Here is a 6,114-nt window from a genome sequence, read left to right as displayed (position 1 = left end):
CAAACTTTCAAGTATCTTTTCCACTGCCTGTGCATTTAAGAAGATGAGGTTTTAAGGGCTCTCATCATCTTTGGGGCCTTGCAATTAACCTTTTAAAGGTTTCCAAGAGAAGAGCTAGGAAATCATGATACAAAATAGCATGTAGACCCTCCATTCCAAAGGAAACTTATGCATGCTAGAAATATAGAGAAGAGAAAGGAGAGCTGACATCATTAGGTTCATCTTGGTAAATTAATCTCATATTTATGCTTAAAATTAGAAAGATTGGTTTGTTGCAGTGTTCCATTTTGATGGGATGCAACTTGTGTATTCAATTTGAGGTTATTTGGTTGTATGCTAGATTAATTGCCCAATTTATTTTCACTTAAGGATTGCTTGCTTCTCTAAGAGCTACATGTCTCTATGTGCGGTCAAAGGATACACAAGCTGTAAAGGAAATGGGGCCAAGAGGGCCAAGGGAGGAGCTACCTCAAAATAGCTTTTTTAAAATTTTTAAATTTTAGCTTGAATGCAAAAAGCTGCAATTTATTGTATTGACAATTTACTTACTTCCCCATATATTGTAAATTCCTTTTAGAGCCTAGGGAACAAGGTTTTGTAGAGTTACTACTCCAAGCCTATTTGAAGTAGCTATTCAAATGTGAACCTTAAGGGAGGATTCTATGCACCTATGAAAGAGACTTTTGCTAAAGTATTAGAGTTCCTTCTTATCACATCAAGACGAGAAGTGAGCACAAGAGAAGGAGCTACATATCTATTTCTCCATTCCCATGACTAATCTTCTCTTCTCCAAGCTTTGCATGCTTGTGGGAAGATGAAAATACCAATGACGTTCTTCACTATTTTTTCTACTCTCTACTCACTCGACCATTGTAAATGCTTGTTTTGTATGTGATTAATGCTTATCTTCATGCTTCTTTCTCTAAGCTTTCTTGTTTGTTCAAAGTTTAATGTATATATATTTAAATAAAGTTTTGCCGGATTCATACATTTGGGATTAAGGGGGGCTTTGTTGAGCTTTGGGAAGGTGCCACATCACCTTGCTCAAGTGGGACTTGAAGCATCCATTACTGGTAAATGCATTGCATTAAGGGGATTGAGTAGATTGAGAGGGGTGGATGGGAATGGTGGGATTTTAGCATGTAGTGTACATTTGGAGGGAGATAGCCTATTACCCTCTTTTCTCATGTAGGAGCGAGAACTTGACATAGCTAGTTGGGGTTGCTAACCTCGATTTGACCATATTAGGGTTTTGGAAGAGAACCATGTGTTTTTTATTCCACATAGGTGGCAATTTCCTTTTTCTTTTGGCACCATTGTCAGGGAAGGTGCTAATAAACTAGGTGGTCTGGAGTAAATGCTCCTCTCAATGCCTCTTGTTTGTAGCGGTAACATTAACTTATGCATGTGTTGAGCCATTGAGTGGTGATATCCTTCCACACAAAATTAATTAGGGCTGGAAATTAATGAATGTGCAAAAGGTGGTTATGATCATAGTAGAGGTTAGGAGTGTATATAAGAGCTATGGGTGCTCTTGGCAAACATTCCCCCAAAACCCAACACACCATTCTCTATACTTGAATTGATCACTAACATTGCACTAATGCTCTAGTAGCTTAGGAGTAGCATAGAATTAGAAAAAATCTCAATAGCACCTGCTTTAAGAGCCAAGAGCATTCCAATCACAAGAGGAAGGCAAAGGTAAGGTCCATTGCTAACTTTATTTGTCAAGTTCTTGTGCATAGAATTCATGTAGATGACAAGTGTGTGATCCTATATGGAGACTATGATGGCATGGTATTTAAAATGCTTAGATTAGTAAGATTTTAATACCCATATTCCTCTAAACACTTTTCATGAAAAAAATTTGGACAAACTTTCTCAAGTTCCACTCCTATGAAAACTTGATTTTGACTTGCAAGCCACTTTTATAGTTATTTCCTAGCTTAATTTTTGTGAATAGGTATTTTGTTGTAATGGATTAAGGGGATAGGACCGGACATATATGGTTTGAGACCAATTCCAACTTACCCTCTATGACGAACCAGCCAAGTACTGAAATTGTTAGGGATGGGAGTGCCCAAAAAGGGATCATATATGTAAAATTTTCAATGTACCAAGAATTCTAGGCAACCATGGAGCTATTAGATGTGTAAAATTATATGTACAACCAAACCTAGGGAGACTAAGACACTGAAACATATGACCATCAAAACTTTGAAGACAATTTGATGGGACACACAAATTTTATGATATTGTGGACCAATATAGACTAAAATGTGGCCCGATATAGACAATTCCTCTCTGTTGAAGGAGTGAGGGATCCACATACATCGTTGAAGGATTTGGATTGACTTTATAGGACTATCAATTTTGAAGTTCTACTTCCAATCTTCATACAAGCTCACTTAAAGATAAGAATAAAAAATATTATCACCACCCTCCACGATATAAGGTTCAAGCAAGAAGAAAAGGATACCTTGACACGATATATTGATAGAATGGGAACCTACATAGCTAGATCCCTAGTGAAAAAAGATTCCATCAAATTAGCCTATCATTTCTTCTCTCTTGAAGGGATGGAGGGACAAACAATTACATATACATCTCTTCAAAAAGGGGAACACCACTTTTAGTCAATGTTGTTAGAATGCTCAAGAATGCATGGAGAATTGCTCAACTTGCTAGGAGCATCCAATGACATGGATTTAGACATTAAATCTAATGAGTCGACATGATAAATTTCAGTCCCACTAGAGATTGCGTTTCACATCATCCACGCCAATAAGTTTCACTTGTGAGACTCTTCTCTTGGATGAAAAGTTGCATTCAAAAAATTGACCTCATTAGCCGCAAACTTCATAGGCCAACCATTTGGTTTCAATTCCTTATCCGTCAAGGTTCTCTTGATGGCTGAGAGAGAGAGAGAGAGAGAGAGAGAGAGAGAGAGAGAGAGAGAGAGAGAGAGAGAGAGAGAGAGAGAGAGAGAGAGAGACCACAACAACTTTGGTGGCTATGGAGCTGGAAACCTGCAAGATGCCAAACTCTATGTGTGTGTGTGTGTGTGTGTGTGAGAGAGAGAGAGAGAGAGAGAGAGAGAGAGAGAGAGAGAGAGAGAGAGAGAGGTGTTGGAACCATAACCCTCTTCTCCCACCTTCTTGGGAGTGGCCTATTTCAAAAGTTAGACGCGTTTTATAAAAAAAAGAAATATATGGCACCTCCCCAATTTCAATTAAAAGATCCTCTATTTTTACACACATGAACCGCCCAGCCTATGTTGTGTCAAGGACAATCCTTTTGTACCACCAAACTTATGCTTTCAGTTGCACGTGCGTGTGCGTACAAGAAGTCGTAATAATTGCTATGGAGTGTAAAATATCATCCAAAAAGGGCCTACCAACTAAGCTTTAAGAATACTGATGTGGTTTAGGAGAATTGGATCGGTTTGAGGTTAATAAGCCATTGTTTTTGTGACAAACTGTGTTAGAGAGACCTTGACCAACCAAGGTGTGCTTAAAATACTTAGATACCATAGAAAGTTGGAGACGATCCCTGATATGAAGGAATACTCCCTGGAAAACATTTTGGTCCCCAACTCCAAGGATGCAAAATCTAATGAAGCCATGAAGGCTACCTCAAGCAATGATCCACCTTCTATAAACCTTAAGGAGTTAGATGAAGACCTAGCCACACAATTGTGGAAGAGGTGACATAAAAGTTGCATGGGATAAAAGATGATATTCCTTCTCCCTTGTTCACAATTGTCCCATCTTTAGCTCAAGGTTGTAAAGCTAAAGCGAAAACCCCAGCGGTCCCTATAGAATCAAGAGACAATGACGATAAGGCGAGGAGTGAGGATATCACAATCTGCACTCTACTTAATCAAATACACAGGTGAAGATGAGCCAAATTTAGACATCTTTCTTATACAAGCGAGTGGCAAAGGAGAAACATGCAACAAGTCTACAAGCTCTAATGTTGGCTTCAAGGACCAACATGATGCAATTGGCAGACTTGCTACAAAATTTGTGGGGCGACATAGCCAAGTACCAAAGGTTCAAAGATTTTATGTGAAAAGCCTTGGGACCTGCTTGGATACTTGTCACCATTATGTGCAATATAATTCTAATTAGTTGTGCTAATGGTTGGTTGGCAGGTAAAGATCCCTACTTTCATCAAGCAAGAGTTCTTGCTTATCCTCCAAATCCAAGTTTCTTATGTATAACGATGTATCAATGCTAACATATAGCCGGTTTATCATGTGTTAATAGTTGATTGGCATATCATAAAAAAGTTGTTGTTTATGATTGCATATGGACTCTTAAATGGTTTTAGCCTTCAACAATATCTAAGTGTCTCAGAATATGATTCAAATTGATGGGATTTTCAAGTTTACACACACACACACACACACACACACACACACACACACACACACACACACACACACACACACACACACACACACACACACACACACACACACACACACCGCCACCACCACCACCACCACCACCACCACCACCACCACCACCACCAAAAGAGGGACAAGCCATTACAATTGTGAAAAATTCCAAGGTGAGGGAAGTCGTGCAGTCACTAGATGAACATGTGCTATTTAAGTGCTTTTGAGGATAAGAATGCCATGGAGAAGCTGTCATAATTTTTTTAAAAAGTTTGGGCCTAGAGGCAATTGTTGCAATAATCATAACAGAAACAATATCATCTTTAACAGTTACATTTTTTTGGATATTCCCTTCCACTTAGAAAGTCTAGGGAATACAACAAGGATAGAGTTGTAGCCTTGATTTTTTCTTTGAACCAAATTGATGCTTAAATCATTGTTAAAAAATGTTTTGAATATAAGATGTGTGGTCAAATGTGAACCCAAAAAGAGGATACCATGCAGCTATATAAAGGAATTCAACAATAAAATTAGGGCTCCTTCTGGTCATTTCAAAGTGCTATTATAGACACAAGAAGAGAGCACAAAAGGAGAAGCTCAATGTCCGTTTCCCTCTGTCCAAGGCACCTTTTGTAATCTTGCCTTCTACAAGCTCTCTATGGTTATGAGATGGTGATAATGCCAATGAGCTTCACTCTTCTTCTTTATCGATTTGAGTTTTGAATGCATGCTTGACTTTTGACTGCTTGCTTACTGTTGTGAGCAAGTGCTTAATTTCTTGGTCGTGCTCACGATTATCTTGTTTATGAAATGTATGTGTAGAATTAGGTAGAAAACTGGAGGGATTTGAGTCTAATGATTAAGGGGATGTATCCCTTATTACCATATATGTGGTAGTGATGTGTGTGAACACACTTAGGAGCACTGGGGCATTTTTTCCCTCACTAGGAGGTTTTTCCCCCGTGCATTGTATATATGGCCATCATTATAGGGCTAACTTATCTTTGTATTGTGCACTAAGCAGTACACTTTGTGTTGTGTGTCTTGAGCTTCTTCATCTTCAACAAGCTATGTATGTTTCCTTGCAACCCTAAGTTGGGTCCTCTTGGGCATAGTCGACATCGTCGCCGGCACCCGCCTGCTCACTTTCTCTGCTTCCTTTGGGTGAGATTTGGTGAGTGTCAACAGGCTTAAAAATAACTTGGGATGACTCAAAGGGCTCCATTTGCTCAAAATTTTGATTTGGAATAATTTTGGCCTCCATTTCTAGTACAAGCAATATTGCACAAGCAATTTCTTCCTTTTTGTGCAAAATTTCTATCAGTGCAATTTTCTGCAAAATAGGTGCATTACAATCTTCTTTGGGTTGTGCTATATAGCACATGTTGGTCCTCCTTCATTTTTCCTCTTTCTAGGTACTTTATACATCAGATGTAGTCACTCACCAAGGATGATGACACTACAAACGCTTTCAAGATATTTGATGTTAAGGATAAATTGGATGGGGACAATTACCCAATGTGGGATTATATGATGACACATGTTCTTGTGTCAAAGGAATTTGAAATGTTATGCAAGACATTGATGTACGTCCGCCTTCTGTGGATACAGGCTTTGTTGAGGATGTTGCACGTTCTGGTGGCATGTCTGTTGCTACTATAGTTATTTTGCTTACGACTGAGCAATCTTGTTGGGATGTTAGAGATGTG

The sequence above is a fragment of the Adiantum capillus-veneris genome, chromosome 23, assembly GCF_014529385.1.
Source record: "Adiantum capillus-veneris isolate H3 chromosome 23, ASM1452938v2, whole genome shotgun sequence".
NCBI classification, from domain to species: domain Eukaryota; kingdom Viridiplantae; phylum Streptophyta; class Polypodiopsida; order Polypodiales; family Pteridaceae; genus Adiantum; species Adiantum capillus-veneris.
This window is presented reverse-complemented; position numbering follows the sequence as displayed.